Raw genomic sequence first — 11,370 nt, 5'->3', positions numbered from 1 at the left:
CCTTTGTTCCTTTGTATGGATTGTTGGTAGACGGAGTTTACTATGTGGAAGATATTGCTGAGAATCCAGGCAATGGCAGTGTAATTCTGCTGGCCAAATACAGTTAACTGTGTAGACGGGCCGTGGAAATGAGGAAGAGAACGTGGATTTTTCATGAGGCAGAGCAAGACTGTATCAGTTCTCTCTTCCTTTTACTCTAGCCAACTTTAACATGTTTGCGAAGCCTTGGGATGGGAAAGTCGCTTCCCCCAAGAAGAAGGCACTGAAACGTAAGGCACCTGGCAGTTTTCCCTCTGCTGTAGCAGCTGTGAAGCCACGGACTGCCTCTGACGCTGACACAATGGGACCTCCAGCCAAAAAAGCAGCTATGGTAAGGACAGGGGCTAATGCAGAAATGGATCCCTTGTAAAATTTACACCCTCCTCTAGGAGAAAAGATGGAAAACTCAAAAGTTCTACAGGCTTTCTGTTTCCTTTTAAATCCAGTAGCTGCCTACAGAATTCTTGTAGTACCCTTCCATATTTATTAGATTAATGGCACTATTTACTTAGTCCTCTGTGATTCTGTGATTTCTCTGGTGTGGAGGATTTTGTCCATTAATGCTGTGTTCTTAAAAGACACAAGATCATTAGTAACCTCCAAGTGAATATTAACTTTCTTCAGGAGCACCTTGGTTTTGTATTTTGGCTAAGGCTCCGCAATGCCAGAGGAGAAGCAGCATGGAGGAAAAAGCTAGTAAGGAATCTTTTACCCATGAGTCCTAAATACTGTTTTGCTGCTTTCTAGGCTGTTCCAGCCACGCTGGAGCACGTCCCAGCCACCAGACTTGAAGAAAATCCCCAAAACAGGTGATGACCACAACTTGTTCTTTTTCTCAATCGGTGTATATCCCCAGTGAAACATAAGTTCTGTCACACGTGGGGAAAAAAGGAGGGTTCTGAGATAATTAAAGCCCAAATCCATCAGAGGAATAAGTCACGTGAAATGACTTTCTAGCAGCTAGCAGGAATGCTTAATTAGACTTACTTTCTTTAAATGCTGCAAGTCGGTACAGCTTTCCAGTGACTTCTTGCTCTGTCTGAATACCTAAATGAGGATGAGGTGAAGTTCTCCTACTTCCTCGTGAGGTGATAAATGATGAGTAGTGTCCTCTGCCTTTTGGTCCTCAAGAAAGCCACCCGAACAAACATACAAGGTGACAAGAGTGCAGGGAGAGCAGAGGGAAGTGATGGCTGCAGATCAGCTTCCTGTAGTGGGGAGCAAACTCTGCTGAGTGTGCCGTGGGAAAAATGACTAACTTAGCAAACAGATATTTGCAGATGGAGACTTCTTAACATTTTAACAGGAAAATTAAGCAAGGTGGCAAAGTGCCTCTTGCTACAAAAATTGAACCATCTTTGCTAGACTCCAGGTGCTCTGGCTTCACAGAGAAACCCCCAAACTGAAAAATGTACCTGCTAATATATTGGGCTCTAAATGTAGCCCTGGGTTAATTGAATAACAATCCCTAGGTAAGATTGAAGTGCAGGAGGGGTTGGCTACGGTTTCAAGAGCCGGTTTGCAGAAAAGGGATTTCCCGTTAAGAAATGGCATATACTGATTGTTCTCTTCCTTGCTCTGCCAAGACCTGAAGCACATCTTGGAAGCCAGGCAGAATCCGTGGAGCCAATGGAGTTCTCAAGCTCGACTTCAGCTTCTTCCCAGCTAGAAGAAGCAAGGACACGCCGGCTGAGTTCCACAGGCAACGCGCCCGTATCTGTAGACGAGGATTTAGAGACGCTACTTTGGGAACTCTCAGACGGCATACTGGAAGCCGAGCTCGACTTGGACCCAGGGAAGGATGAGGATGACCTCCTCCTTGAGCTTTCCAAGATGATTGATGATTGAACTGCATAGTCCTATTGTATATTAAAAAAAAAAAAAAAACAAACTCTTCTTCTTGTTGGATACCCCGAGGTGATCCTTTTTCTAACTGAGGCTTTGCAATGAGGCTTTGGGGCCTCCCTTTGAGGGGGGCAGTTGGGAGCTGGTTGTACACCTTTGGGGCCTGAGTCTGGGGTGTGGGGGCTGGGGCTGAGGCCTGGGGCCTGGGGCATGCATCTGGGTGGTGGTGGGGGGGGGTCCAGTTCATGGGGGGGGTGGGTTGGGAGCTGCTTGTGGACAGTTGGGGTCTGCATCCGGGTGTGGCTGGGGCCTGCTTGTAGACTTCTGCAGCCTGTGTCTGGTGTTTGGGGGCTTTTCTGTAGTGTTTGGGGATTGCATTTTGGCTTTGGGATGTGTCTAGAGCTTCTGGGGCCTAGCTGTAGTGCTTGGGGCCTGCGTCTGGGGCTTTTCTGTAGCATTTTGGTAGCGTGTTTGTGATTTGGGGTCTGTATCCAGGGTTTTGCCTTTTTTGTAGTTTCCAGCTTTGTGTCTGTTTCTTTGTTGGTTGCCTGGGGTTTGGGGTTTGGATCATTAGTCAGTGTCATTAGCGTCGGGGGGTTGATATGAAGGGTTAGGGTTGTGGTTAGAGTTGTTAGGGTTAAAGAGAATAAGGATTTTAGGGTAAGGGGATCAAGGTTGTGGGAATAAAAATGTTTTTGCACAGAGTTACATCGTTTAGAGGGAGGGAAGGTGGTATTGATATATGCTTGCAGTGATAAGAAAGCTTAACAGACAACCTTGTAAAATGCAGACAACCAGAATCCTTAGAGCAATTGGGTGGAAATCACGGTGTAAGAAACATTACCACCTCAAAGAGGAAAACAGTCAAGAAAAAAATAAAATTGACTAGTAACAGGCCAGCAGCTGTGTATTTTCTGTGAAGCACTGGATAGATTGTGAACATGGATTACCCAGTCAATGGGGAAACTGGGGAGGGTCCTGGTCACCGAGAGGAAAAAAAAAATTATATAAACTGTGTTATGGAACTAGTAGGTGGCTTGTGGGACGCCTGCCATTGCAATCGTGAATAAAAATGCTACCTCACTGAGATACTTGCCTGAGCCTATGGTATCGGTTACAGAGTGTTTCTAATAAGGTGTTAGGGTTTTAAGGTTTCAGGGCTAAGGCACTAGGGTTGGGTTTCAGGGTTAGGGTTTCCAGGGTTTAGGGTTAGGATTTTAAGGTTGTTAGGGTTGGAGTTATAAGGGTTAGGGTTTGGGGGTTAGTGTGTTAAGGTTTTAAAGTATTTTGTGGTTTTAGTGTTGATAGGGTTTTTAGGGTTAGGGTCTTAGGGTTTTAGTTATGGTCAGGTATTTAGGGTTAGGGTTTTAAGGTCTTATTTTTTTTTTTTTAAGGTTAGGGTCTCCAGCGTTAGGGCTTTGAGAATCTTTACGTTTTGGGTTAGGGTTTAGAGGGTCTTAATTTTTAGGGTTAGGGCTTTTAGGCGTAGGTCTAGTGTGGTAAATTTTATCGGGTTAGGACTGTAAAGGTTTTTAGGGTTAGGGTTTCTAGGGTTTGTTGGGGTAGGGGTTAGGGTTAGATCCGTGGTTGCCATAGGCTTAGGGGTCAAGGTTCTTAGGGGTTAGGCCTAATATTAGGGCGGAAGGCCAAAATAAGAGGGTGGGAGCCCCCCCCAAAATTGAAGGGTTGAAGCCCCAAGTTAGGGGAAGGAACGTCAAAATTGTGGGGTCCCCCAAAATTGGGCGGAAGAACTTTTAATATTAGGGGGGAACCCAAAAAAGGAGGGTGGGGGACTCTACAATCGGTTGTGTCCCCCCCAAATTAGGGGAGGAACCCCCAAAATTGGGTGGGCGAACCCCCAAATTGGGGGGAAGAAGACTTAAATGGAAGTGTGAAATTCCAGAATTGAATGTGGACCCCCCAGAACAGTCTTCAGGGGTTTAGTGTGGTAAATTTTATCGGGTTAGGGCTGCAAGGGTTTTTAGGGTTAGGGTTTCTAGGGTTTGTTGGGGTAGGGGTTAGGGTTAGATCCGTGGTTGCCATAGGCTTAGGGGGTCAACGTTCTTAGGGGTTAGGCCTAATATTAGGGCGGAAGGCCAAAATAAGAGGGTGGGAGCCCCCCCCCCAAAATCGAAGGGTTGAAGCCCCAAGTTAGGGGAAGGAACGGCCAAATTGTGGGGTCCCCCAAAATTGAGCGGAAGAGCTCTTAATATTGGGGGAAACCCAAAAAAGGAGGGTGGGGGACTCTACAATTGGGGGGGACCCCCAAAATTGGTCGGGTCCCCCCAAATTAGGGGAGGAACCCCCAAAATTGGGTGGGTGAACCCCCAAATTGGGGGGAAGAAGACTTAAAAGGAAGTGTGAAATTCCAGAATTGAATGTGGACCCCCCCCAGACCTGGGGAGGAATCCCCAAACTTGGGGGGGACCCCCAAAATTGGGGTTAAAGCCCCAGATCCCGGGGAGCTAAGCCCCAAATTAAGGGAAGGAACCTCAAACATGTGGTGAGAACCCCAACACTGGGGGAAAGAACCTTAATATTAGGGTGGCAGGCCAAGAAAGGATGGTGGGGGCCTCCAAAATTGTGGGGGGCTTGGAATTGGGGGGAATCCCCAAAATGGAGGGGGAACCCCAAAAGTGGGGGGGGGGCGAAGCACCAAATTAGGGGAAGGAACCCCAAAATTGCGGGGAAGAACTCTGAAATGGAGAGCTGAAAACCCGAAATTGAGGGGAAACCCCCCAAAACGGCGGGAAAACCCTCCATAAACACGAAACCGGTAATGTAACAGAGCAAAAAATGGCGTCCTACGGCACGCTGCGAGGCTCAATTTTCTGGGGAGTGCTGGGAAATGTAGTTCTTGGCCACCGGGTTTCCGGGAGTCCATATTGTTTTCCCAGAGCATGCCGGGAGATGTAGTTCTCGGACACTGGGCTTCCGGGAGGCCATGTTGGTTTCCCATCTTTGCTAGGCTCCGGGTGCTCTGGCTTCACAGAGAAACCCCCAAACTGAAAAATGTACCTGCTAATATATTGGGCTCTAAATGTAGCCCTGGGTTAACTGAATAACAATCCCTGGGTAAGATTGAAGTGCAGGAGGGGTTGGCTACGGTTTTAAGAGCCGGCTTGCAGAAAAGGGATTTCCCGTTAAGAAATGGCATATACTGATTGTTCTCTTCCTTGCTCTGCCAAGACCTGAAGCACATCTTGGAAGCCAGGCAGAATCCGTGGAGCCAATGGAGTTCTCAAGCTCGACTTCAGCTTCTTCCCAGCTAGAAGAAGCAAGGACACGCCGGCTGAGTTCCACAGGCAACGCGCCCGTATCTGTAGACGAGGATTTAGAGATGCTACTTTGGGAACTCTCAGACGGCATACTGGAAGCCGAGCTCGACTTGGACCCAGGGAAGGATGAGGATGACCTCCTCCTTGAGCTTTCCAAGATGATTGATGATTGAACTGCATAGTCCTATGGTATATTAAAAAAAAAAAAAAAAAGAAAAAAAAAAAAGAAAACAACTCTTCTTCTTGTTGGATACCCTGAGGTGATCCTTTTTCTAACTGAGGCTTTGCAATGAGACTTAAAGCACAGTTGGAACTGGTAGAAATTGGCAGGATCTGCACTCAGTTGTCCTAAGTTTTCCTGCTGGTCAGAGTTAAGGTCTTGTGCATGGTTCCGTAACTATAGGTGGCTACCTTTGATATCAAGAGGACAAAGCACTTGTTTCTTTTGGCACAGAAAGATGTCCATCGGCACGCTGTGGTGGCTGTGAATTGACGTAGTGATGGAGCGATGCTCTGAAGGCTTAAACGGAAAGCTTCTTCCTTCCGCCCCCTCTTGGCACAGCTCGATGTTGGGCACATTGTGAAGCCTGGGTGTTCTGATTTCTCGGACAGTTGATACCCAAATCCCGGAGTTACTATGTCAACTCTTGACTTTTATTTGTGTATGCCATTGTTTTGACTGTAATCTTTTCAGATGATGAAGCTGTAGGGGCGGGAGGGAGCAAAATAATTATTCTAGCGTTGTGGACCAAACATGCTGCCAGGAGTGGTGGTGGTGGGGTCAGCCCACCCGGCCTTACTTTCAATTATCAGGGATGATAAAATGGTGTGAAAAGCAGCAGCTCTGCGATACGGCTACGCTACCCCCACTCCCTTCTCTTGTGCTGTACCAAAGTTCCCCCAAGCTTTGGTTGGTGCTTTTTGCTGGTGACAGTAGGACTCCAGGGCGAGTAGTCGGGACTCTCCTGCAGTAACTGGGTCAATTAAGGGTCGGTTTAAGTGCCTCCTGGTTTTTAAAATTGCTCCCCTGAGCTGCTGGCTCTGCTGCCTGCTACAGCAAATGTTCGGGTGCCATCAGCGTCGCACTTGGGCGTGGGCACTGACCCTGCGGAGGAGAGCTGAGACTCGCGTGTATTGTGTACCCTGCCGCCAGTGATCGTTTTCCCCTAGCAGATCTATTTTGAATCATTTCCCTAAATTTTAGAGGAACTTTAGGCTCTTTGTGCTATGATTTGTGAAGCTGTAGGGGCCCTCAGGCATTTGCTGCTGGCAGAGGAAAACCGCATGTCGAATTTGTTGTAAATACTTTCTGTTTGGACAACAACGCCTGTGTGTGTGTGTGTGCGTGTGTGTGGTTGTGCGCGTGCGTGCTTTGACGACCCCCTGCGACGCCCCAGCTCCGCGAGGGAAGCTTTGAAGCGGCTCTGGGAAAACCTCTGCGGAAGAAACCGCTGCTAGTGACTTGCGGAAAAGGGACTCCACAATCAGTGAGATTGTAAAGTAGGTATGTTTATTCAGCGCTGGGCAGCACGGGAGGTCGTGGGCATGAAGATTGATGACTCTTCCTCGTCACCGCTAGTTGACCTCTTGTCTTTGCACAGACTCAGTTGCTCCTTGGCTCTTGTCCACCTGCAGGACCAGTTTCTCCCAGTTTCTTAAGATAGGCTCACTCTCTTATTAGGAGACTGACCTTGGTAAGGGGCCCAAGGCTTCTTGCTTTAGTTAATTGGCACAATGCACCATAGTTAGCAAAGACGCTAAGTAGCATCCTAGTTTAACGCTGTCAGCGCTCTATCTCTACTTGATAAGATTCTCCTAACTCCCTCTCTCACTGGAGCCCACGCAGCCCTCCGTCCTGCCGAAGGACTTCACGGGGACTTCTGCCGGCTCCGGGTGCCTGCACACAGACAGAAATGGCTTTGAGAGAAAACAATCAGGAGGAGGAGAGCTCAGAGACTGCGGCCGGCTTCGGCCACCTTCCCCTCGCTTTCCCTCTCCGTGTTCAAACCGAGCACTGTTCTGCCGTCAACCTTCGCTGCCTCTGCCCGCGGCGCTGGGCTTTCGCGTGTGCCATTGCTCCTCTACATATTTTATCCTTCCTTTTGTAAGGAATGGTCCAGCAATTCGTGTCACTAAGGGATTTGAAGGGTTAACATCGAGGCCCGGGTCTAGGTGATAAGAGAACAAAGGGGTTTTTAGGGAAAAGTGCTGACTACTGCAGGGGATGTTGCTAGAGTTTCTGAAATCCGGCGCAGAGGCTCCCAAACGAGGAGGAAGGGGGAGCTGAAGGACAATTGAAGGACAAAAGCCTGAGAGGAAGACAACCAGCATTCAGCCCGAGCAAGCCCCGAGAGACCACCAGAGACTGGTACGCAGGCGCCCCTGGGAGGGGTTTCGGATTCCGGAAACCAATTCTAATAACCCTGCCTCTTCTCGAAGTAGTAATGAATATGTATTAGCCTGGGAGCATCAAAACCAGCCGCCTTACGTAACAGGCGTGCGTCCTGGGGGAGCAGAGACTCCCGGCGCACCCAGCGCTGCTTGCTTGCCTCTATTCGTTTAATAAATTGTAAACTTTGATTGTAATCCTATTTGGATTTATAACAGCCATTTATAACACTTTTTATATTTGTATTTTATTTAAGGCTGTCTTGCCCCCCTCCCCCCCCAGCCTCGCTGCTCGCCAATAAAGCTGGCGCAGGGGCTAAGGGATTTGAAGGGCCTGCTTGTACACCTAAGGGATTTGAGGGCCTGCTTGTACACCTTTGGGGACTGCCTCTTTTGGGGGGGGGGGAGGTGGGGGTGTTAGGAGCTGCTTGTATACTTTTTTAGGCATTCCTCTGAGAGGGGGTTGGGAGCTTCGTGTATACTGGGGGGGGAGGGCCTCCCTCGAGGTGGAAGGGGGGGGGGGTTGGAGCGTTTCTACACTGTAGGGGCCTGCCTGTACACTTTTGGGGCCTGCCTTGGAGGGGTTGGGAACTGCTTGTACACCTTTGGGGCCTGCATCTGCGCGGGGCGGGGGGGGTTGGGGGGTTGGAGCTGGTTTTAACCTTTCGGGCTTGCATCTGGAGGGGGTTGGGGCCTGCCTTTCGGGGGGTGGTTGTGAGCTGCTTGTATACTGTAGGGGCCTGCTTGTACACCTTTGGGGCCTGCGTCTGGGGGGGGGTGGGAGCTGCTTGTACACTGTTAGGGCCTGCCTTGGGGGAGGGGTTGGGGCATGTGCCTTGGGGGCATGGGGTTGGGAGCTGCTTCTACGCTGTAGGGGTCTGGGTCTTGGGGGGTTGGGGCTGTTTGTACACCTTTGGGGCGTGCCTCTGGGGAGGATGGGGAGTTGCTTGTACACCTTTGGGGCCTGTGTCTTGGGGGGGGTTGGGGCCTGTGCCGGGGGGGTTGGGAGCTGCTTGTACGCTCTAGGGTCCTCTGGCAGGCTTTGGGGCCTCCCTTTGAGGGGGGCAGTTGGGAGCTGGTTGTACACCTTTGGGGCCTGAGTCTGGGGTGTGGGGGCTGGGGCTGAGGCCTGGGGCCTGGGGCATGCATCTGGGTGGTGGTGGGGGGGGGTCCAGTTCATGGGGGGGGTGGGTTGGGAGCTGCTTGTGGACAGTTGGGGTCTGCATCCGGGTGTGGCTGGGGCCTGCTTGTAGACTTCTGCAGCCTGTGTCTGGTGTTTGGGGGCTTTTCTGTAGTGTTTGGGGATTGCATTTTGGCTTTGGGATGTGTCTAGAGCTTCTGGGGCCTAGCTGTAGTGCTTGGGGCCTGCGTCTGGGGCTTTTCTGTAGCATTTTGGTAGCGTGTTTGTGATTTGGGGTCTGTATCCAGGGTTTTGCCTTTTTTGTAGTTTCCAGCTTTGTGTCTGTTTCTTTGTTGGTTGCCTGGGGTTTGGGGTTTGGATCATTAGTCAGTGTCATTAGCGTCGGGGGGTTGATATGAAGGGTTAGGGTTGTGGTTAGAGTTGTTAGGGTTAAAGAGAATAAGGATTTTAGGGTAAGGGGATCAAGGTTGTGGGAATAAAAATGTTTTTGCACAGAGTTACATCGTTTAGAGGGAGGGAAGGTGGTATTGATATATGCTTGCAGTGATAAGAAAGCTTAACAGACAACCTTGTAAAATGCAGACAACCAGAATCCTTAGAGCAATTGGGTGGAAATCACGGTGTAAGAAACATTACCACCTCAAAGAGGAAAACAGTCAAGAAAAAAATAAAATTGACTAGTAACAGGCCAGCAGCTGTGTATTTTCTGTGAAGCACTGGATAGATTGTGAACATGGATTACCCAGTCAATGGGGAAACTGGGGAGGGTCCTGGTCACCGAGAGGAAAAAAAAAATTATATAAACTGTGTTATGGAACTGGTAGGTGGCTTGTGGGACGCCTGCCATTGCAATCGTGAATAAAAATGCTACCTCACTGAGATACTTGCCTGAGCCTATGGTATTGGTTACAGAGTGTTTCTAATAAGGTGTTAGGGTTTTAAGGTTTCAGGGCTAAGGCACTAGGGTTGGGTTTCAGGGTTAGGGTTTCCAGGGTTTAGGGTTAGGATTTTAAGGTTGTTAGGGTTGGAGTTATAAGGGTTAGGGTTTGGGGGTTAGTGTGTTAAGGTTTTAAAGTATTTTGTGGTTTTAGTGTTGATAGGGTTTTTAGGGTTAGGGTCTTAGGGTTTTAGTTATGGTCAGGTATTTAGGGTTAGGGTTTTAAGGTCTTATTTTTTTTTTTTTTAAGGTTAGGGTCTCCAGCGTTAGGGCTTTGAGAATCTTTACGTTTTGGGTTAGGGTTTAGAGGGTCTTAATTTTTAGGGTTAGGGCTTTTAGGCGTAGGTCTAGTGTGGTAAATTTTATCGGGTTAGGACTGTAAGGGTTTTTAGGGTTAGGGTTTCTAGGGTTTTTTGGGGTAGGGGTTAGGGTTAGATCCGTGGGAGCCGTAGTGTTAGGGGTAGGGTTCTTAGGGGTAAGGCCCAATATTAGGGTGGAAGGCCAAACTAAGGGGGGAGCCCCCCCCCAAAATTGAAGGGTTGAAGCCCCAATTTAGGGGAAGAAACGTCAAAATTGTGGGGTCCCCCAAAATTGGGCAGAAGAACTTTTAATATTAGGGGGGAACCCAAAAAAGGAGGGTGGGGGACTCTAAAATCGGTTGTGTCCCCCCCAAATTGGTTGTGTCCCCCCCCAAATTGGTTGTGTCCCCCCCAAAATTGGTTGTGTCCCCCCCAATTAGGGGAGGAACCCCCAAAATTGGGTGGGCGAACCCCCATATTGGGGGGGCAGAACACTTAAATGGAAGTGTGAAATTCCAGAATTGAATGTGGACCCCCCAGAACAGTCTTCAGGGGTTTAGTGTGGTAAATTTTATCGGGTTAGGGCTGTAAGGGTTTTTAGGGTTAGGGTTTCTAGGGTTTGTTGCGGTAGGGGTTAGGATTAGATCCGTGGTTGCCATAGGCTTAGGGGTCAAGGTTCTTAGGGGTTAGGCCTAATATTAGGGTGGAAGGCCAAAATAAGAGGGTGGGAGCCCCCCCCAAAATCGAAGGGTTGAAGCCCCAAGTTAGGGGAAGGAACGTCAAAATTGTGGGGTCCCCCAAAATTGAGCGGAAGAGCTCTTAATATTGGGGGAAACCCAAAAAAGGAGGGTGGGGGACTCTAAAATTGGGGGGACCCCCCAAATTGGTTGTGTCCCCCCCCAAATTGGTTGTGTCCCCCCCAAAATTGGTTGTGCCCCCCACAATTAGGGGAGGAACCCCCAAAATTGGGTGGGCGAACCCCCATATTGGGGGGGCAGAACACTTAAATGGAAGTGTGAAATTCCAGAATTGAATGTGGACCCCCCAGAACAGTCTTCAGGGGTTTAGTGTGGTAAATTTTATCGGGTTAGGGCTGTAAGGGTTTTTAGGGTTAGGGTTTCTAGGGTTTGTTGCGGTAGGGGTTAGGGTTAGATCCGTGGTTGCCATAGCGTTAGGGGTCAAGGTTCTTAGGGGTTAGGCCTAATATTAGGGCGGAAGGCCAAAATAAGAGGGTGGGAGCCCCCCCCAAAATTGAAGGGTTGAAGCCCCAAGTTAGGGGAAGGAACGTCAAAATTGTGGGGTCCCCCAAAATTGGGCAGAAGAACTTTTAATATTAGGGGGGAACCCAAAAAAGGAGGGTGGGGGACTCTACAATCGGTTGTGTCCCCCCCAAATTAGGGGAGGAACCCCCAAAATTGGGTGGGCGAACCCCCAAATTGGGGG

Source organism: Anser anser (genome assembly GCF_964211835.1).
Source record: "Anser anser genome assembly, contig: HAP1_SCAFFOLD_73, whole genome shotgun sequence".
Taxonomy (NCBI): domain Eukaryota; kingdom Metazoa; phylum Chordata; class Aves; order Anseriformes; family Anatidae; genus Anser; species Anser anser.
This window is presented reverse-complemented; position numbering follows the sequence as displayed.